Source organism: Protopterus annectens, chromosome 3.part1, assembly GCF_019279795.1.
Source record: "Protopterus annectens isolate FY-2018-M chromosome 3.part1, PAN1.0, whole genome shotgun sequence".
Taxonomy (NCBI): domain Eukaryota; kingdom Metazoa; phylum Chordata; order Ceratodontiformes; family Protopteridae; genus Protopterus; species Protopterus annectens.
The window spans coordinates 206,932,933-206,956,209 of NC_056732.1; the positions used below are offsets into that span (position 1 = coordinate 206,932,933).

Genomic DNA, 23,277 nt, shown 5'->3' on the forward strand with positions numbered 1-23,277 from the left:
TTAGAGAAGCTGTAGCTGCTGGTTCAAATGGAGCGACTGTGAATTTCTCCAACACATAATACAGGTCACAGGGTGGTGAACTGGCTTTCCTGGGGGGCCTGAGATGTAGAACTCCCTTCATGAATAACTTCACAGTCTGGAAGCAGGTGGAGGGTCAAGAGGCAGACAAGCTGAAATAGCAGCAAGGTGGGCCTTAACAGAAGAGTATGCCAAACCTGCCTGCAACAATTCACACGGATAGGACAGCACTAAGGGGACATCTCTTTGAAAAGGATCTAGCTGTCTTTTTAATTCACAAAATAGATAACCTTTTCCATTTGGACAGATAGGCTCTCCTAGTATTGGGTTTCCTGGCCTCCTGCAGGACATTAAGCACATCCTCGGTGTAAAGGTGTCTGAAAGGGATCAAAACCCTATCACCCACAAGGTTAGGTTCAGAGATTCCAAGTGGGGGTGATTAGGGATCCCTTGTCCTGTATGAATAGGTCCACTTTGACGTAACATGTGATGACTGTCCCTGCCCAAATACAGAAGGAGGGGGACCAATGCTGTCTTGGCCAAAAGGGGAGTCACCAACAAGATTTTTGGTTTGTCCTGCTGTATTTTTCAGTAGGACTTTTTGTAACAGTGGGAAGGAGGGGAATGCTTAGAAAAATATCACCTTCCATGAGACAGATAAGACATCAGTCACCCTCGCTAGAGGGCTGTGTGTCCTAGTACAAAACTGAGAAAGTTGTCTGTTCATGGGGGAAGCAAACAGATCTATTTGTGGTGTACCTCAGCTATGGACTATGTCCAAAAAAACATCCCTGCTTGGCATTCACTTGTGAGATGGTGACATGGATTTGCTCAAGGTGTCTGCCTGAGTGTTCTGTGCTGAGGGAATGTAGACTGCGTGCAGGGTGACTCCATGCCGGACTGCCAATTCCCAGGCCTAGAGTGCAAGCCTGCATAACAAATAAGATCTTGTCCTCCCATGTTTGTTCACATACCAGAGAACAGTAGTGCTGTCTGTGAACAACTTCAGGATCTCTTGCTTCAGATTGTTTTGGAAGGCCTTCAGTGCAAAGATGAGGGCCCTCATCTCTTTGACGTTGATGTGTTCCCTCTTGAAGGGCCTTGTCCATGTTCCTTGCACCTTCAAGCTGCCCGTAGTAGCCCCTCAACCCAGGCCTGAAGCAACTGTGTACATTTCCTGGACTGGAGTGATGGGTTGCAAGGGTAGTCCCTGGGTTGAGGGAGAATTAATCCATCCACCAAAGGATCTCCTTAAGCATGGTAGGAAGGGGATGGGGTGGTCCAAGGGGTGGGAGTGTTGGGTCCATGTGGACCTCAGGTACCACTGAAATTTCCTCATGTGGAATGTTGCCAGTAGCAGCATGGGGATTGTAGAAGCCATATGCCCCAAGAGTCTGAAGTAGTCTCTTGCTGTCACTGCAGGGGAGTGGATGACAGGTATTCCTTCAGGCCTTCCACATTTTAGGGTGGGAGGAATGCCATCATAACATCTGTCCTGATTCTGCACCTCAAGAAAACTTGGTCCTGGGAGGGGTTTAGGCTGGATTTGGGGAAGCTGATGGTAAAACCCAGAGACTGCAGAACAGAAATGACTGGCTGGAGATGGTTCTGGAGATACTGTAACAATCTGCCTGGATCAGGAGGTCATCCAGGTATGGGAAAATCTGTATCCCTAGGACTCTGCAGTAGGCAACCACTAGAGCCAGATACTTGGTGAATACCCTTGGAGCAGTAGATAGTCCAAATGGTAAAGCAGAGAATTGAAAATGCAAGGAACCCACAGAGAAGCGTAAATATTTCCTGTACTTAGGCCTTATGGGGATATGCAGCTATGCATCTTTGATGTCCAAGGTGGCCAGAAATGCCCGGGGCATTAGCAGTAAAAATAGAGTCTGGAGTGTAAGCATGCGAAAAGTGGGTACTTGAAGACAAAGGATGAGGTAGGATAGATCCAGGATGGGTCTCCATGGGCAGTCTTTTCTTGGAACCAGGAAAAGTCTGGAGTAAAAGCCCCTTCCCCTCTTCTGACAGGGGGACTGGTTGGATAGTCCCTTGCGAGAGGTTGTCCAAGACTGTTTGGAATAGGGGCAACTGGTCCTTTGGTAGCTGATGGATGCCTCTTAAGGTGGGGAGGATGATCCAAGTCATGAAATAACCCTTTTTTTATGATGGATAAGATGCACTTGTCTGAGGTAATGCTTCTCCAGACAGGAAGACAATGAGAGAGCTGCTGAGAAAGGGGTATGGAGAGTGGGGGGAGGGGGGGGGCAGCTTCTTCTGAAAAGGAGTTTTCTGGGCTGTAGTATAGCAGGCCTGGAAGGTATCTGCCGTTTCCTGGAGATCTTTTTGCCCCTAGTATGAAGAGTAGGAACAGAACGTTTCCTAATTAATTGTGTCTTGTTGGCGTAATTCTTGGGGAATTTAGGGGTTGGGGACACAAACAAATGCTTCAAATCCTGTAATTCTTTTCCCTTTTCTTGAAGGGCTTTGAAAAGCTCTGCCACTTTGGCCCCAAATAAGGCAGTATTGTCCAGGGGGCATCACGGAGTTTAGACCTGATATCGTCAGGTAGGGGTTGAAGCCTCAGCCAAGAGTACCTTCTGAGCATTGACGAAGATGCTGCAGATCTGCATCTGATTGCCTTGTTACTTGAGAGGACAGAGAGATCAGGTTAGAAATTTGGGACTTAGTGGGTAAATGTGGGAGCTCAGCCAAGAGTTTTGAAACCCAAGATAAAAGTGCCAAGGAATACTTTGACATTTGAGTCTGGTAGCTGACTGCCTTAAAGGCCAAACAGAGGTGTATCCCTTTTCCCCCATGTGCTCCATACTTTCTACTGTCCTTATCTGTTGGAAGGACAGAGGTTGAGGGCAATAGTCTGGAAGGTTTGTCAGCAGAGACCAGAAACCTACCAGGGTCTGCAACAGGACATATCAGAACTTTAGCCCTTCAGGGACCTTATAAAATCTGTCAGGGCATCTAGGGGCAGGGGGGCTGGGACTCGGGATTTTTAGAAGCTGCATTGAAGGCATCTAAGAAGGCTTTAAGTACTGGTGGGATGGCAGATGGTGAAGGAGTATTCATCTGTAAAAGCTCATAATACCTTTTTTGGACTTCTGTCATCTCAGTAGAGTCCCATTTGAAAAACTTTTTCATCTGAGAGATGGTTTCTCCAAAAGTAAGGTCCTCTCCAGGGGAATATGCTTCAGTAGAGCCCTCATCTAGTGAGGCATAACCTACAGGGGATGGCATTTGGGAAACATAAGAGAATCATCAAAAGAGAAATCTGAGGAATCTTCAGCTTCAACTGGGAGAGGATCTGAAGTCGGAGGACTATGGCTGTTAACAGCCAGAGAGTAAGCAGTCATGGAGGACCAGAGGGCCATGAAAGCACTGAATAAACTCTGAGAGAAAGCTTGCCAATTAGGCAAGCTTTCAGATGGTGGAGAGACCCGTTTAGTTTTTTTTTTTGCTTTGTTTTTAAAAAGGGAACAGGCCTAGTGGGCATAGGGCCTAAGGAGGGCTTAGTTTTTAGGGAGTTCCCTAACAGTAAAAGGACCAGTCTGGATGTCCGTGATGAGCCGAGGATCCCCCCTGTCATTGGTACTCAGCGTCTACGTAACCTCCATGGATGTGCTTACAGCTCTGGGTTCTGCGGCCTCCGGAATGGTACCCGCTATACCAGCATCAGCTGATTCTGTATGCTTCTTCAGGTGTACGTCAGCCACAGGGGGAAGATCGGGTGGAGGAGGTGCAACAATAGGTTCAGGCCTGGTAACTTTGGATTTCTTTTTTGGAGGCTCGATGGTCTGACCAGATACCCCCTCCATAGCAAGAGCTAAACGTTTTAAGTCTTTGGTTTTCGAAATATATATTAAGCGAGTGCTGTGAAGGGTCTTTGGAACAAAAGCCTGACAAATCACGCAAGATTTATGGTCGTGGTTTAGCCCTAGGCAGAACAAGCAAAATTAATGGGTGTCCTTATGGGGGATTTGGCATCCGCACCTACACTTTTCCCTTCTGGATGACATGAACCTGGGCAACATGCAGTGACCAAATCAAGAACAAGAAAAAAGGACATAACAGGGTACTCATCTTAACTCGCTGAATCCAATGGCAGGATGAGCTGATGTTCGACTGGCAGCAGAGAAGTTCTGAGGAAGGTACATGCAGACGTCACTTTTATGGCCCACATACCCTACGGCCAATGTCGTACGTCCCATGTGCCTTGCAGTGACTAAAGCTTTTGTATACTGGCCGGACATTTGGGTCGCTTGGCAGAGGCTAACCCAAAGGTTATGAATATTACAAGAGAATAGGACATCAATCAGGTATCTCCTAGTAGTGATGCATACAACTGGTCATAAAAAGCATACACTTTGCATATAAAACAAGCAACGAGCATTTAACTGTGAAAATCACACATTTACAAGCAGGATAAAATGTAACAAGCACCTTATATTACAGCTGCATAGGTCAATGTATGCACATCACTGGTGTTCTTCTTGGGCAGTCTCTAGTATAGAGCAAAATGGGAAAAGATGTGCTAGAATGCCAGGACATAGTTTAAGTATAGCACAAAGGACACTGGGAGATGCAGATAGGTATAAAAAAGGGGAAAAGAGGAAGAAAGTCACTATTTGCCTTCAAGGATTTCAAAAGCCTAAAGTACTTTGAATGCTGTATTAACACTAGCACTGGTGCAAAAATGAATGTGAAAAACTGCTCTCTTCACAACTGTCTGGAAATGCTTTAAAGGTATACGTGGGAATGGATGATACAAATTACCCAAAGTATGACAAACCGAACAAAAAATATTTTTCTGCAGAGCAGGTGTTGCTCCTGAAATCCAAGGTATTAAATTTTACATCAGGATTTTAATAGCTAAAAGAAGATAAGAAATCAAATGCATAATCTTTAACATACTGTTAAACTGTGATTTGAGCATGATGCAGACATAGCAAAGCAGAAATGACATAGCTGCTTACTATTTGACAGATTTCAAAGAATCCTGTTTGTAATACAGGTTGACAATCCCTAATATGAAATTCTGAAATCCTAAACGTTCCAAAATCTGAAGATTTTTTCGGGCACTTGTTGGCTCCGCACACTGCTCTGCACTTGTACCCACAGCAGTGCAAATGTGCACCTGCTGCTCACTGCTGACTGATACCTTTACTGCTCTGTCTTCAATTTGACTGTGAAAATGTCTAAAAGAACTGCAGATAGTCCAGTTGGTAACGTGTGAAAAAGAAAAGGAGACATCAGTCATTATCAATAATGTAGAAGGTGGAGTTATTGCAGAAGCTTTATCGTGGTATGCCTATGCGGCGTCTTACTGAAGAATATAGTGTCAGAACTACGATAGTGTATGATGTAAAGAAGCAGAAAGACAAGTTACTCAAGTTTTATACTGACAGTGATGACCATAAACTAATGAAAGATAGGAAAAAACAGCGTAAGGCAAAATGAACACCTTGACTGTGTGCTGATGGACTGGATGCGACAACAAAGTGAATGTACAACACCGACTGGTTTGCTGGTCATGAAACAAGCAAGATTATATCATGAAGAACTTAAAATTGAAGGTGATCGCCAATATTCAGAAGGTTGGCTGCAGAAATTTAAGAAGCGTACTGGTTTAAAATATCTAAAAATCTGTGGTGAAAAAGCTTCATCTAATCATGAACAGCTGAAAATTACAGTGACAAATTTGCCAGGATAATATCTGATGAAAACCTAAGTCCTGAACGAGTGTACAAAGCTGATGAAACGGCTCTCTACTGGCATTACATCCCTAGAAAAACATTAGCAAAGGCTGATGAGATGGCACCAACAGGTTGTAAGGATGCTAAAGATAGGTTAATTATTCCTGGGTGTGCCAATGCTGCAGGCACACACAAGGTGAAGTTGGCAGTAACTGGGAAAAGTACACATCCAAGATGCCTGAAAGGTGTATGCCACTTACTCATGCATTACTATGCAAACAAGAAAGCATGGGTTACCAGAGAAATGTTTTCTGACTTGCATCTGTGCGTGTCAGTGTGTCTGTGGAGGAGGATCAGTGAGCAGTTCCAACAATCTTGACTCTTACTCTGAATAAATGTGCACCTGAATTTTGAAAAATGAGTCATTTCAGCATACAAGACTTATGCAATGCAGTTTCGCTGTCGTCTTGTCATCTACTACTAGCAGTAAACATTAATTGTACATTTTTACTTATAATTAAACTGTATTTGTAATTTGTTGTCTAAGGGCTCTAAAATCAGAAAAATTCCGAAATTCAAAACTCAGCTGGTCCCAAGGGTTTTGGATTATGGATTGTCACCTGTATAAGAAAGTGGTTATATCAAGAGGAGCCCAAGAGTTCAGATGAACTCTTTACAACAGCTGAACATGTTGTAGCGAGGAGGAAAAAAAAAAAAAAAAGCTTTGTTTAAAGAAGAAATGTGTATATTTAAACCTAAACTAGTAGTTAACAAGTCAATGTTGCCTTTGGAACACAAAGTGTGTCTTACTGAGCTAATCTGTTACATATTTTGGAAGAAAAGCTTTGCAGCTAGAATGTGCATCTGTAAAGACAACAACATTACTGCTAGGACTGTTTAAATGGCTAAAATGCATGTTAAAAAAGAAATACCCATGAAAAATGATTATGAAGATGTTAAACCTTGGTTGGAAGGAGCTCTGAAATTTTTGAATAATGCCTTGGGAGAACACAGCAGGCTTCTGGCTACAGCTAATAATGCTGCAAATATGTTTTCCCAAAATCTCTGTTCAGTTATAGGCAGCTTGTCTGTTACTTGGAAGTATACTAGAGAAAACGTAAAATAGTCCCCAGGATTCACTAATCCTCCGTGTAAGACTAGATTAGTCTTACACGGAAGAGCCAGTCTAAGAGTAAGACAGCAGTGCGCCATGCATATTAATGAGGGCACGCTGCCTCAACTCTAAGGCTAACACAGAGCGTGCACGACTGAAGGGGGCATGTCGGACTGCCGAGCAGTCCAAAAATCCACGTCCCTGCAAGTCTGACACTCGGGAAATGTCGACTTACATGAGCAAGTCTGCTCAAATGTGTACACACCCAACACTACACTTCCTCACATTCTAAACCAATGTACAATTATAAAATGTAAAAACTTTTTTTTATTATTCTTTCCGATAAAGCTGCCAGTGTTTGCGTGGGTTTGCCCATTGCTTAGCTACAGTTAGCAGTTTAGACAGCAAAGAGGATAATAAGAAACTTGTATTCAAATTAAGCGAAATAGCAATAGCGCAGTGGTAAAGCCTTCGCACAAAGAGGAGGCATTCCCGGTTCGAGTCCCACCACTCCCCCCTCTATTTTCTGTTGGAAATCTGTATATAAAAATAATTCCTAACATTTATCTTTTAATTTTTTGTAAAAAGCATTGAAATGGCCTATGTAGTAGTGAACAAATTATATACATACATATATCTATACAAGAAGGTGAAATGGTTATGCATACGGATGGATACATGAGTAATACCTTAAGCAATGTGAAGCACTGCTAAGCAAAGTTTACCAGTATTAAGCATATTTAAATGTAATTGCTCGTAGTTGAGCACTGCGTTAACTAGCGCAATGGCTTTGCGCGGAGCTGGGCATCGAGCAAACTAGCGCAAACAAAACAGGTTTGCGCATAGCTGCACACCGCGCTAACCAGCGCAATGTTGGGCAACGTCGGGCAACGTTGAGCAAAGTCAGCTAAACACAGCCACACCTCCTAGCCGGCCTGGCCAGTAGTAAAATAAAAAGCAATGACAGGGCTCGAACCCGGGATACTGTGCACCATAATCACAGTACTGGACCACTAAGCCATGACAGCATTTCACAACCATGGACTTTCAACACACACATACATATCAATGGAGGTTTACCCATTGCTAAGCAGGTGTGCCTTCAGCAGAGTTTTTTCAAAACTGGCCAATCACAAATAAGTGCGGTAAATGAGGCATATTTAAGCTCCATAGGCGGGAATACTTGCCATAACTGGTTGTAGCTCCCATCTGCAAGCAGCATGGTCGGTGCTGGAGAGGGCTCTCGATTTCAAGCACAACGTTGGAGCATTGAGGAGTCAAAAGTAATGGTTTGGCTCCTTGTCCATAATCATGAGGATAGACTCCTGCAGGGCCAGTACCAGGGCACCCAATACAAAGCGGAAACCTGGAACCGTCTAGTTCATGAACTCACCAGTGCCACAGGCGTCCCTCGGACTGGTGAGCAGGTCAGACACCACCACGCAGAATTGAAGAGACGCAAGGAGGATCAACTGGACCAGTGGATCCAGGAGGCCCGTGGGATGCAAAATGCCCAACTACTGAGTAAGTAGCCATGGAATTAAGTATGTAAGAATTGCTATTCTAGTCTATACTATGGATAGGTATGTCTCAATATCACTTAATTTACTTCACAGCTGCAGGTGTCCGCGCTGCAAACCAGCAAGCCTATGCAGATGGGCTACTAAGGCTGCGCCACCAGGCAGGTTAGTAATCATTCTGCATGTACTGTTACATAAAATAAATGAGAGCCTGAAAAAAAGTGTTTTAACCCAAAAAATAAAGGTATAATAATTATTTAATAATTATTCTGCATGTACTGTTATATAAAATAAATAAGAGAGCCTCTAGAAAAGTGTTTTAAGTTTTTAATAGAGGAATAATTCCTGGACTGTGTCTGCGTCATTTTCTTTGATATGCTGTTGTACTCTTGCATTATAGAAGTAGTACTGTTGTATTAAGCGCTGTTAACGCACACTTGGGTAGGCCCATACAAAGTGGACGATGGGAGTGCCAGTAGCTTTTAAACATATTTACAGTACTCAACTGTTGGTTCATGCCCAGCATGTACAGGTTAATCTGGCACATGATTAACTTGGTAATGTGTTCCCCAGAAATGTCAGTGTGCTGCCAGAAATGTAGGGAGCTGTTAACATATAACTGATAATTTCACCTCAACATATCTAGATAATTATAGGAAAGTAGAGCTGTCAGTGTACCATCTCAGCAGTAGTGTCTCTGAGCAACTCACGAAATATGTAGCAGTAACATCTGCATCCCTGACAGTTTGCATGTTAGATACAGCTCATGTATATAAAGATCTAGCAAAACCCATTTCACAAAATAAGGACAATTGGGTAGTGTAATAATACATGTAGGAGACATATAATTGCAGTTAATAGGAATGTAGTGTAAACTAGAAGGATATATAAGTTGTTAATGGAGCTGTATTTTTCCACCCTACTGTATATGCATAAAAATGCAATTCCACACCTCAATGGGTACATCTAATCTCAAAACATTTGTTGGGACATATGTCCTATTGGTTTATATCTGCATTTATTTTGATGCATGTGCCCTGTTCAAATACCACAATACTGGTGGTCTGTTGCCATGAATTAAACCTGCATGCCGTTGTAATGTCCACTGTTGTTCTATATATGCACGTGTTGTGCTTGTTGTTCAACTGTTGGAACTCTGGTGTGTTGGGTTAATGGGAATACTTCTGCATGCTGTTATAACTAATTGGGAATGCTGTTGACTATTACTTACCCATATTTTCATTCAATCCTCCAAAACACAGAACGTATGGGAAGGCCGGTCCCAGCGGACCCACCTCAGCTGGCAATGGCACCTGGCACCAGCAGGTCTGGTGCCCAGCCTGGGACCTCCTCCTCCATTGGCCTTGTGCCACCTTCAGGTGGAAGCGCTGCAGGGGATGGGACTCACCCTCCGAACGGTTCGGGCTGTGGTGTGTAGAGAGATTGAGCGTTCTGTCACTGATCCTCTACACCACCTTGAGGCACGAGTGGTGCGACTCACGGGTGAGCCTGCCCCTCCTATGCAGCCCCCAGCACAGCCACCCTCTGGGCTGTGAAGGTGCAGTGGTGACTGCCCATGGGTGGGGATCTCAGTTCCACTGTTGCCATCTGTGGGCTCATGGGCTTGCGATTTCCTAACATCCTTCCCCGTCAATGGTGTTCACCCACCACATACCATATTCCGCCCCTGTATGCGTCTTGTTTGTCTCGTCTGTTTACCTCCCCAACCTACCTCCCCAAATATACCTACTTCCCCTACCCCACATTCCACTCTCACCTGGAGAAAAAAAAAAAGACAATCTGCTCCCAAAAAAATATACCCCATGCATAGCTGCCCATTTTGTACACATGTCCGCTGGACACACAAAATGTAATTTAATTGGCAGCACAACATACTTTGTTGTCCTCACCCCTCTCTCAGGGGTGGAAGGTTTCATATTTCCCTCCAAATTTATTGCATATGCACAGCTGTTGCTGTTAAAGAATTGGGCAGCTATGGACCTTCCCTACACCTGTCCTGCACATCCCGAGCTGTTTTCCCTACTGTCTTTCTCTCTTTGTGCCCCTTTTTCACCACTTTCCTATCTCCCCATTTTCTTTTCTTTCAAAGAAATGAGTGCTGGGGTTAGCGGGAGTAAGCACTTTTAAGCAGTAGCTAGTGGGTTGGCGCAAGTATGAGCTTGTTTGCGCTTAGCTAAGCATTGCTAACCATCGAGCAAACCCACTCACAACTGCATTAAAGTGCCTTAGTCACTCTGTATGTGAGGGCCCTTGTTCTGCTCAGCAGCAAAATAAAACACCTTTGTCCGTCTCTAACCCGGGGCCTTGTACACACTACATTGCATGAAGTACCACTACGCCACAGTAGATATACAGGTTGGTGCTGAAATAAATATATCAGAGTGAGTGAGTGAATGTAAAGGAAAAATAGGAATGCCATAACACACAACTTGTTCTGTGGATCTTTACCAGCAGTTGTTGTGGAATTGCATTACATGACTGCGATAAGAGAAGCAGTCATTCTAGCAGGAAATAATGTTACAGCAGCACTTTACAACCCCCACACAGTATCACAGCAGGACAAACACTGGCATATCTGATTAGGGCAGAGGTCATACCTCCCAACTGTGCCTAATTTTCAGGGATGTTCTTGATTTTGAAACAAATTTTAGCTGTGTCCCTCTGAATCCCTCTGGAAAGTACTGACATTGGCCAGAAAGGTGATGAATTACACTTAATTAATAATGACAATAAGTAAGAGTTGGACACTGCTTGTACTTCAAAAAAGGTGTATTGATCCATATGCTCTGGTTCTCTCAAAGTCTCAACTTAATGGCACTAATATTTTAAAGGTGTACCTCACTTTTACCTACTTTTCCCTGAGTCTGTTCAAATATGTACCTGAGTGCTTGAGAGGCCTGGCAGAGGCAGAAACACAAAGGCATATCAGCTTTTCTGCTGTTGCACACTGTGCAAATACCTTTGGAAGGAGTTCCAGAAGCATACCCTTATGTAGGAGTACAACACTGATATACAAAAGGATGTAGCCATGTACTGGTAGCAACCAACTGTAACAATGCCATTGTTCCAGTGCTGAAAATACCGGTGTGGTGCACAGACAAAGAATAACAGGCTAACCTCTGGCTACCATGTGGACAGGTTCACAGTTGGGAGCTACGCAGACAGACCACATGCCTTGATAAACTAACAGGTACACAGCAACCCTTTAAGTCCAGCAAGATAAAATTCACACAATAATACATAATGCTCTCTGTACTTCTGCACCCCTACCTAAATGTAGAATATACCTGTGTGTTCAGGGTCTACCAAGTATGTAGGTAGGCATACTCAGTACTGAAATTTGTCCAGTTTTCTTGAGCAACCTGTGCTAATATCAACACTAAAAAAACACAAACTGTTCAGAAGCGAGTAAATTAATATTCACAGTATAACAGTTCACAAACAATTCATGTGCTAAAGGAATACATCTCAATAACTAGTTTTGTATGCCAGTTAATTGTACAATTAGAAAAGAAAGTACATACTCGCACGCATCTTGGGTTAGCATTTTGAAGGGTAAGTACAATTCTACACTGACAAGTGTGTACTGGAAGCAGCAACATTCAGGTCAGAGTCCAACATTTAAATCACTGGCTACACCCCTGGCTTCAGATATAAGAACTATACCAACCTTCTGCCTTAAACAACGATGTACACAGCAAACAAGCATGATCCCCATCTTGGAAAGCTGAAAGGGCCACACCTACCTGAGTTAGCAATTTATAGCATTGGGTTGCTATGACAGTGATTACTGCAATTACCACACAGCAGGCTGCATGCAAATAGCAAATGGTGGCCACAAATTGGTGCAGAGGCCATCACATGCACATGTGCAAATACCTATAAAAGCAGGCTGTAATTTCTGCCAACAAACTCAATCACTCTATTGCAGAGACTGACAGAGAGAGAGAGAGAGAGAGTGAAAAGCAAAAGGAAAAAGAAAAAGAAATAATACCAACTCATACAAAGGATAGGTATGTAACATATGTATTTACCGGCATGTAGTAGATGTTTTTGAGGAGTACTCTACATAATGTGAACCATTCATATGTGGCAGCAGTACGTATCCATGCACAGATTTCCTGCTTAACTACTACCATGGACAATTCAGTGTGTACCTGTGGGCAGTGGGACATAACTGTGAAATATGCAGATCAGCATTAAATGTCAAACATCTGATCCATGTTATGTGTGTTCTGTACAGTAGTGTGGCCAATGGCGGTTTGGGGGATTAGCGCAAACATTTATATAAACATGGGTGTGACAGAGTAACACATGCATGATAGTCATATTAAAGTGTAGCTTAGCACTGGCAACTGCTGTACCAGGCATAATATATATATATATATATATATATATATATATATATATATATATATATATATATATCCCCTCTAATGTTACTGTGTGTTCACATGTGACACCTGTTCATGTTGCAGCAAGGCCCAACAGTTCAGCGTCCAGGGACTTACAACAGTATGGACCTTGTGTGTGTATGGCACACACATACGGAAAGATACAGATGTGTCACATATATTAACATCTGTATATGTGCATAGAGCAAGGGACATATTGCAACTGTTTGTGAAGGGTGGACATATATATGTTGGTGAAGGTTATGTGCATATTTGTATGTAGGTTTTAGTGTGTGACAAACAATACAGCATACAGTGCTGGTATATGACATGTGGTGGTTAAACACTGTGGGTGTTTTGTTCAGTTTGCAATGTTGCAGCTAGTGCTTGCTAAAGCTACCTGAGCTGTGAACACTTTCAATGCATTTCTCACAAGACTGTGCGATATTATTACATTACTGTATACCTCACATCCTTTGCATAATTGATATTCCCACCATGAAAGGTGGACTGTATATGTGCCTATATGTATATGTACACCAATGGATGTGTATATGTATGTATGTATGTATGTATGTATATATATATATATATATATATATATATATATATATATATATATATATATATATATATATATATATATATATATATATATATATATACATACACACACACACACACACACATACACACACACAGTCATATATACTCATACACACCCACATCTACTTGTTGCAATAGACTCTATGTAAAGTTGACTGAGTGTGATGGTCATTGTGTTGGTGAATATGTCAAAGATGTGTATTTGTGGGATAGCTTAGTGGGAAACTGTTTCTGTCATGGTATTATGGGTCCGTGCTTTGATCCCAGCAAAAGCTGTGTATGCTGTTGCTAGGCAGATAAAGCACTATGGCATACAGTCTGATGTAGTCCCTTGGTGTTAACTGGGGTGTGTCATTTGGAGGCTAAAGCAATACATGTATGCTTATTGATTGGTACTGATGTTGAATCCAAATCTTGTACGTACTGTAGTACTACATAAAGCTCTGGGCCTAAACAGCAAAGTATGGTGTATGTCCACATTGCTTGGAACCACTGTTTTGTGTGGTCCCTGTAGTCATCACAGATTACATTCCTCAAGTTTAATGTTTTGTAAATACACATAGTACTGTATGGTACACACGTAAAGCTTATCTGGGTTGCCATACCTTTGTGTGTTGTAATTATGTCTGATGTGTGTGAGTATGCCTGTAACATGTCCTCTGTCATGTGTGTGTTGCAACATATAACTGCGTATCTAGCAACATTTATAGTTTACTACAGCAGTATGCCACCTATATTCACAATTGTGCACATATTTTGGCCACGGGTTTGCCATCAACAAGTTGTGTGGTATAATGGTAATACTGTAACTGGACCTTACAAACATTGCGATGGATGACATATTTCTTTATGCATTGGCTTGATCTATATCTGCTGTGGCTAGGTGGTGCACTGTGTTGCATATCGTGTGCCAGGTACTCTTGTATAGTCTTATATAGTGATTTTATTTTGTTGCTGTGCAGAACATGGTTTATTATAGAGAGCGTGCCAGGCACTTTCAAGCAGTTGTGGGGTGAGCACTGAAAAGTGGTAGTGAAAGTGTTTAATCTCAGGTCAGCTAATAGGTTGCTATATATGGCAGTTCAGTGATATCTGTACTGTATAATGTTAAATGTGCCATATGACTTGCTCATACATATCTTTTCTTTAGGTCTTCCAGGGATCATGGCACACTGTAGAAATCCTAGCTACAGTAGTGCTGAAGATGAGATTCTTAACAGCTGTACGATTCAGCACTACAGCCTACTATTCTCCAGAACCAGGCAAGACCAGCAGGAGCATACTGTAATGTGGCAAGATGTTGTCCGGAGGCTAAATGAGGTAGGCTTGCATAACCGGACATATGAGCAGGTACGCCACCACTGCAGTGATCTACTTAGACATGCCCGTCAGCGTGCTTCTGATGTACGGAGATAACAGCTTGCAACAGGTGGTGGGGTTAACATCCATCCCCCGCTCACCAGAGTGGTGGAGCTGCTCCTGAGCCTGGTGGCACCTGCCCAACAACAGCAGCAGCAGCAGACATTTACCATGATGGAGGTTGGAGCCACCCAGCAAGAACACATGGAGCATGCAGGTAACATGGCATATCTGTAGACTACTGTTACGTCTATTGGTGGATCATGCATATGTGAGATGTGTACTGTGTAGTTAGAAGATGTGGAGCCTGTTTTGCTCCGTACTGATAATTTGGAACATGATCTGTAGGCCTGTGAATGTAAACTGTTGTTCTACTGTAAGATTGCAAACCCACAGTAGCAATGCCACAGTTGTCGCCACTGACAAACTGTCTCATATCTATGTAGGTCCCTCTGGTGTGACAGCAAGGCAGCGGGCATATGCTGGTGATTGTGTTCTACATTTATTATTGCAAATAAAAAGTGCATGTCATAGTAAAGGTGTAGGCCATGTACACATGTAACACAGCTACCCATAATGCATGCTGTGCATGTTTGCTGTGAGACCACGCACATCTCACTAATGTGATTAGCTGCCTCAAACACATGCAATACACAGACCATCTCAAACAAATGTGGCTACACTGTAGTGACCCTGGATAGCTAGAGTCGATACACAACATGCACATGACATACACAACTATGTCATACACAGAACATGTTAACATGCTACACATGAAGGAGTCACAAATCCTCTGTAAAGTCACACTCCAGTATCCCAAATGTCATCCACACAGCACGCATAATATACCTGAGGGGTAGAGGCCTACCATGGGGCAGTGAAACACTCTGCAACACACAACACATTCATGTTAGGGAATGCTCCTTATTGGCTTCCTTACAGACCCATGTAACAATTGATTGTGAAATGGTGAATGTAGCCATGGCAGTGCAGTTCCGGTACAGCATGATAGGTTCTGGTTTGGGACACATTTGAGTGACCATATGATGCTTCATGATGATGGCTTATGGTTCTACACCCATTTCAGTTATTGTAACCATAGTACTACACATAGCTTTAATTGCTATACACCTCAATGTGTGTGTGCAAACATATGCACCTCTAAACAATATGCATACCAATCACCATTTGCACAACTGACACATATATGTCTTGTGATGCTATTGAGTGGCTAGGTCATATGACACGCATTGGGTATGTGTGATGTTTAAATTTGCAGTTGTGTTTTAGCATGCCATGTCATGGATGACACTGGCATGTCCACAACATGATCTACACTCACCATAATTACTGTACATTGGGTATGTGGACCAATGGCATTCCATCAGTTACACAAGCAACACTAATCTTGTGTGTATACACATCATGCATGAGCTAAAACTGTGTCCACAATTATTTGCTAAAGACACAGTGGCTCTAATCAGAATTGGATATCTATGTGACACACAGATACACATCCAGCCATGGTATGCAGACATGCGAGTGATGGTGCACAGTACATTACAGAGTTTTGAATTCTTGCACAGCAATGTTGTGTCCATGTATGCATTGCGTTCCAGGGGGAGGCCAATCACCAAACAAGAAAAAACATGCATCAAAGCCATGTATACTGTTAGTAACAAGGACTTTCTACACTTGCACTGCATGCTGTTGAGCAACACATGCCCTGCATACTGACATGTGTGATATGACAGTTTTGCTTGTGATACTGTACCCCACCATCAACTGCTATTGAGTATGTTCTGAGATTGCTGGTGGTGTGCGTGTGTGTGTTTCTGTCTGCTTTAGTTAGGAGTGTGTGTGTGTGTGTGTGTGTGTGTGTGTGTGTGTGTGTGTGTGTGTGTGTGTGTGTGTGTGTGTGTGTGCGTATGGCTTGGTATCATGTACAGATCTTAAAGTGTGTTTCCTCTCACAGGTGCTGAGGTGGGGCTGGTTCAGTGCAGCAGGGAACCTGATGTCACTTATACAGATAGTGATAATGAGGATAGGTGTGTTGAGGCACAGGCAGGTTTGTCAGGGTCTGTTGTTGGGCCACCAATTGACAGTACACAAGTCTCCACCCCATCCATACACACAGTCATACTGCCTGTACATCCATCATCACCAATGGTCTTAGCAAAGGGACAGTGTACAGTCGGCACTGGCCAGGACAGTGTGGTATCTATGGCACATGCATCAGGACACAGCAGCCATAGCAGATATCTGGAACGGTACCACATTTGCAGATGCCCAGGGGTTCTCGTCAAAGCACTGCTGGTCATCATGCCCCTGGCAGACGTGCCACAACTCTTACAACCACACGCAAGTTCCAGGCTGTCATGGAGGCACAGGCACGTATGGAGCGGTACACCAGTCAGGGACTAAGGGCACAGAGGGCTCATAACACCTCTGTAAATTACAGTATCCGTGACCTAGCAGGTGCCATACGTAATTACACTGAGGTCATTGATAGACGTTGGGGTGAGACATTAGATGTCCCCCACAATGTCATGTCCATGTGTCAGGACAGTGCATGATGGTTGAGACGTCGATGTGGACGTATGCCAGCATCATCATCAGCTGGCAGTCGCCGTGGACGTCCATCAAGTCATAGCTGCTCCCGTAGTGCCAGCACCAGCCCCAGCAATGTTGGGGGGGGGCTGTCTATAGACTGTCCTAGAAGACCACATGCACGTGGCTCTGGCCAGTCCCAGCAGGGACCTGGATCCAGTGGACATATGTCAACCTCTGAGGATAGTACCCAGTCTGGATTAGTACCCGATACTGTCTGTAGCACCCCTGCCAGGCACGGGTCCCGTATCCATGGCCAGAAACGGTGATAGTTAAGCCTGCCAGGTACGGTCTGTAGCTGTCCCACAAATCCCCGTATATGGCAGCCACATGGTGGAACTGTGTGCATGCGGACACACACACACAAACCAGAAACCTAGGGCAAAAACATACCCGCACACATTACATCCACATTGGCCCATAACAGTACTCTTGGCCCTCACACACACACACACACACACACACACACGTCGATTGTACGGCTCAATGTAGGCCTCTGGCAAACTAACAACACACCCTGTGCATATGATGAAACCTGTGCCACCTCCTGTCATCTGTAACATTGATGCAGGAACAGGCCAACATGGTGCTAATGCACAGGGTGACTTTATTACAGTATAGCAATGTTTTAATGTGTAGCATGTTGTCAGAAGTGTAATGATATCCTTGAAGGTGTAGCTGAGCAGGCATGATGCATTAAAGCTATAATTATCAATATAGTATTGCTTACACCAGTGTTTATTCCAATTGTGTATTGTCTGCCCATGTGCCACTTGGCTGATATGTGTAGTTTTGGCAGAAGTATTATAGAGTGGACAGTAAGTGTGGGATGTGTGCAGCACAGATTTGCAGGTGTAAATTTGTGAACATGGTTGAGGTGCACTGTCTGCATGTAAGTGCATATTGGACACATGGGCAGGGTGACATGCCCTGTATTAGACAGTGTTAACACTCCATAGTTTCTACTGGTGGCCAGTATGCATTGTACTAAACACATTTTGGAACGTGAGTACATGTGTATGTATGACACGGTTTGACACTGTACTGTGGGTGATACTGTTGTTACTATCTGTCATTGGTTTGCATTCTGGTAGTATACATAACCTCAACAGCCTGCCCATAAACAATTGTTAGATGATGGCTTGACAACGGACACACAGGTGTAGGACACAGTAACATTTGCAGCCTTCAAGTACAATTCTATGCCAGTAACAAGTGGTATTCACCTGCACTCAAGTCCTGGGACCACTCCTGTTTGGCATATAGCTTTCTTAGGTACAAGCAAACACAGTAGGGATATGTCTGGCCACGTTTGGCAATGCATACTGTGGGCTATAATGCATTCTCCAGATGACGCACACATCCTCCAAAAGGATATCATACAGACAGATCCCTGGTGTCAAACCAATGCTGTAAAGCTATAAGCCAAAGAAAGCATAGTCATCCACTTTTTACAAAACATAGTATCCCCAGAGTACCACATAGGTAGTAGCTCCCAAAATGTGGAACAGGTACCAATGTATACATAGAGCCATGTGTTAAGTCATCTCTCCTTTGATAATCACATTTCCAAAGGGTTTTGAAAATCCCTCTGTGGATCACATAAGCAATAAGGGGTCTGCATGCATATCCACAAAGTTTGTTGCACACCTATAATAAATAGCCATATCTTTGACAGACTTTGCTGCTTTTGAACATGTTTCAAATATACCTCCGGCATAAACCCTCACTCACACTATTCAACAGAAACCGTAATGAGTGCATGTGAAACGGATGTCGTAGGCCAGGGATCACTGCAGTGGCTAGGCTTGTCACAAGCATACAGATGTGACCTAAGGTCTGGAAAGCGGCAGCACACTCTGGCAAAGATAACAGACGTGTTCATGGAGAAAGCAGGGTTCCCACCTATGAAATAATTGATGTCACATGTATGTATATGTATTTGCCACACAGCTACTCGACATGTGTAATGCACATACTGTTGTCATTGTGATGTCATACAGTAGTAAAAGCAAAACCCACGACACATTGACCAACAGTGTCACACACGTGGAGCACACACACACACACACACACACACACACACACACACACACACACACACACACACACACACACACACACACACACACACACACACACACACACACACAGTCAGCAATTGCAGGATTCAAACCCCTATCTAACTACTTTATGATATTACAGCAGTACACATTTACATGACGCGCTATACACATTACTGGGAGTCCTCCTTTCCACTGGTATATTTGTAGGATGGTGACATCATCAGACTTGACAAAGATGAGTATACCACTTTTAAGGTGATTCAGTAGTTTCCAAAAAGATTGCTCCTCTCCAAGGAGAGACGCACACACACAGTTGGCAAGTGCAGGATTCAAAACCCTACCTAACTTCTTTATGATACTAGAGCAGTACGCATTTACATGACATGCTATAGACATTACTGAGAGTATCCTTTCCACAGGTATATTTGTAGGATGGTGACATCATCAGACGACAAAGATGAGTATACCACTTTTAAGGTGTTTCAGTAGTCTTCAAAAAGATTGCCCCTCTCCAAGGAGAGAGAGACACACACACACACATACAGTTGGCAAGTGCAGGATTCAAACCCCTACCTAACTACTTCATGATACTAGAGCAGTAAGCATTTACACAACGCGCTATACACATTACTGGGAGTTCTTTCCACAGGTATATTTGTAGAATGGTGACATCATCAGACTTGACAAAGATGAGTAAACCACTTTTAAGGAGTTTCAGTAGTCTTCAAAAAGGTTGCTCCTCTCCAAGGACACACACACACACACACACACACACACACACACACACACACACACACACACACACACTCTCTCATACCGTTGGCAAGTGCAAGATTCAAATCCCTACCCAACTACTTTATGATACTAGAACAGTATGCACTTACATGATGCGCTATACACATTACTGGGAGTTCTCCTTTCCACAGATATATTTGTAGGATGGTGACATCATCAGACTTGACAAAGTGGGTTACATTAGGTGGGCTACATAGAAGGAATTTCTAAACACTTTGGCAATGTGATCATCAAAGGAGAGTTTACTATCTAACTGGGTCCCCAGGTCCATAATTACATTCTCCATATTGGTCTGTACATACTGGATTACCACCTATATGGTAATTTGTGGGCACTTTGTTTTATCCAAAGGGGATGACTATGCATTTTTTGGCATTCTGCTTGAGGGCATTGTTTTGACACCAGGTACCTGTCTCTGTAAGACCCTTCTGGAGGATGTCTGTGTCAGCCGTAGAGTCGATTATGGACCACAGTTAGCAGTCATCTGCAGACTTGGTCAGCCATACTCCTCCCGTGCTTGCCTGTACCTCTGAGCAGTATCTACTGAACAGGTGGGGTCCCAGGACCAAGACCTGTGGGATGCCACTTGTGACTGGTTTAGAACTGGACATGGCACCCGCAACTCTGACCATGTGTGTTTGATCTGTGAGCCAGTTGGCCACCCATCCTGTGACATAGGGGTTAATGTTCAAGCTGGTAAGCTTGTCCATGATGCCAGAGTGGGGAATGGTGTCAAAGGCTTTAGTGAGGTCCAGGTGGGCTGTGTGGACTACTTTCACCTCCATCTATGTCCTTGGTAACTGTATCAAAGAAGTCAACTAGGTTTAGGAGGCATGATCTGCCTTTAAGAAAGCCAAATTGGGTAGAGTCCAGTGTCTGGAGGTTCCCAATGTCTCTGTTTATGGGTTCCATGATAATTTGCTCCATAGCCTTGCAGACCAGGCTGAGTAGGCCTATAGGGAAATAGTTTCCAGGTTCTGTTGTGGCACCACCTTTGTGGAGCTGGATGACTGTTGCTGTATGCCATTCTTTAGGTACATAGTCTGTGGTACGGCTGAGTCTGGACAGTGAATGTAGGTGAGGGTGTAGCTCCTTTTGGGGCTGGTGTAAGACGCAGCCTGGGACACCATCCAGTCCCACTGATGCTGTGTTCTTAGCTTTGGAGAGGGCTGTTTTTACCTGCATGTCCATGACGTCTGGGGCATCTGAAGTTTGCACTGAACTTGTCCGCCAGGATGTGGGCAATGTCAGTTGGTTCAGTGTATTTTTTGCCATTTTGCAGTAGCTGACAGCATATTTGAGAGTTGCCACCTAAATGTTTGGTATAGCTAACGAAGGCTTTGTGGTTGTTGCTCTTAGATTCCTTGGCAATTTGTCTTTAGAAACTGGCCTTGGATTATTTTATGAGCGATCATTGTTTCTTCCTAATAATGATCAGTGATGCCTTTGCTTTTGTGAAGTTTGCTCTATCATGTGTTAAGTTTCCTCCTTCTGTTGTATAGCTTATTTATGGGCAAGGACCACCAGATTGATTTCTTCTTTTTGGAGGAGTGCGTCTTGGTTTTTATTTGGGATGTCTCGATCCATCCATCCCTGTAGATGGTCATAGAATGCACTTGTAAATTACTCTGCAGATTGTATAGCATTATCCTATAGCAAGGGGGCTTTGGAACTTTCCACTTTGATCTTAAGAAGTGTGCAGTTTGCTTTTGAAAATGTCTTCACAGTGGTTTCCTTGACTGGGGGGGGGGGATTGTGGATGTCCAGTGTGATTACTTTATGGTCTGATATTACCAGCGAGGGGTTTATCTCTGGTGTGGAACACTGGTACCCCATGTTGGTGATGATCAGGTCCAGTATATTTTCACCTCTAGTGGGCGTGGTGACCAGCTGTTCCAGGGTGTTTGAGTTTTTAAACTCTAGGAAGCATTGGGCAAAGGATGTTGCACAGAAGTAATTCTCCCAGTCAATGTTTGGGTAGTTGTAATCTCCTCATATAATGGTGTTTGGTAGGACCTTTATATTTTCCAGTGTTCTCAGGAATACTGAGTGAGGTTCCTGAGACAAGGTAGGTGATCTGTAGCAGGCTACAATCTGACAAGCAGCTTTGCCCAATGTTAGCTGCACTTGCATGGGCTCCAAGGCCTCATGCTGTGCCACTAACCTGAAGGTATGGGTATCCATAAGGTAAATGGATACACCCCTTCCTTTTGTATTTCACTTTGGGATTTGGGGCCAAAGATCAGAGGGATTGTGAGTGTTTTACGTGGCGCATGTCCAACAGCTCTGTGTTAGACATAGCTTTGTATGTTAGGAAAAGATCACCTCTGAGTAGGCGATATGCGAGAGTACAGCTTGAGCATTTTGAGACGGTCTGTGTATGGCATGTATTTCAGGCCGCTAATCCTCTTTGTGAGGTATTTCTGCAGGCTTTCCAGTTGTTGTAGCTGTCTTGTGAGGTACATAGCAAAAGGGGCGTTGTACTCTATTATGGATCTAGTGAGTGATGAGTAGAGGAGAACAATGTCCTCTTCTATTCTGCATGAGACACCTTTTGTGATGAGGTGTGCCACGTAGACGGATTTCCTGACTACTGTGGGGATGTGATTATCACAGGTGTGTCCACCTGTCACCCAAGGTCTCATCACACTTTCAGTGTTAAGTATACTACCGCCTATGTTGTAGTTCATGGCGATTTATACCTAGTTTAGTGGGTTTATCTATAATTCCAGAGTGGGGGACGGTGTTGAAAGCCGTGGCAAGATCTACATAGGCTGTGTGAACCACCTTACCCTTGTCTACGGTTCTAGTGACTGCTTCAATGGTGTCTATCAGGTTTAGCAAACCCAACATGGCTGTGGTCCAGAGTTTGGAGATTACCAATGTCTTTTTTATAAGTTATATGATGACATATTCCATGGTCTTGCAGAGCAGGCTCATCAGGCTAATGGGCCGCTAGTTCCTGGGGTCCGTGGTGGCTCCTCCCTTGTGCAGTGAGATAACCGTCACTGTGCGCCATTCAGCAGGCACAAAGCCTGAGGTGAGGCGATGACTGAACATGGTACG

The 23,277-nt window shown here is 43.6% G+C and overlaps 1 protein-coding gene across 1 annotated transcript in view; it reads right to left on the minus strand.

Moving 5' to 3' along the window:
• TOPBP1 (DNA topoisomerase II binding protein 1) overlaps positions 1 to 23,277 on the minus strand; it is a 1,495,804-nt gene that overhangs the window by 957,699 nt on the left and 514,828 nt on the right. The window lies entirely within an intron of this gene.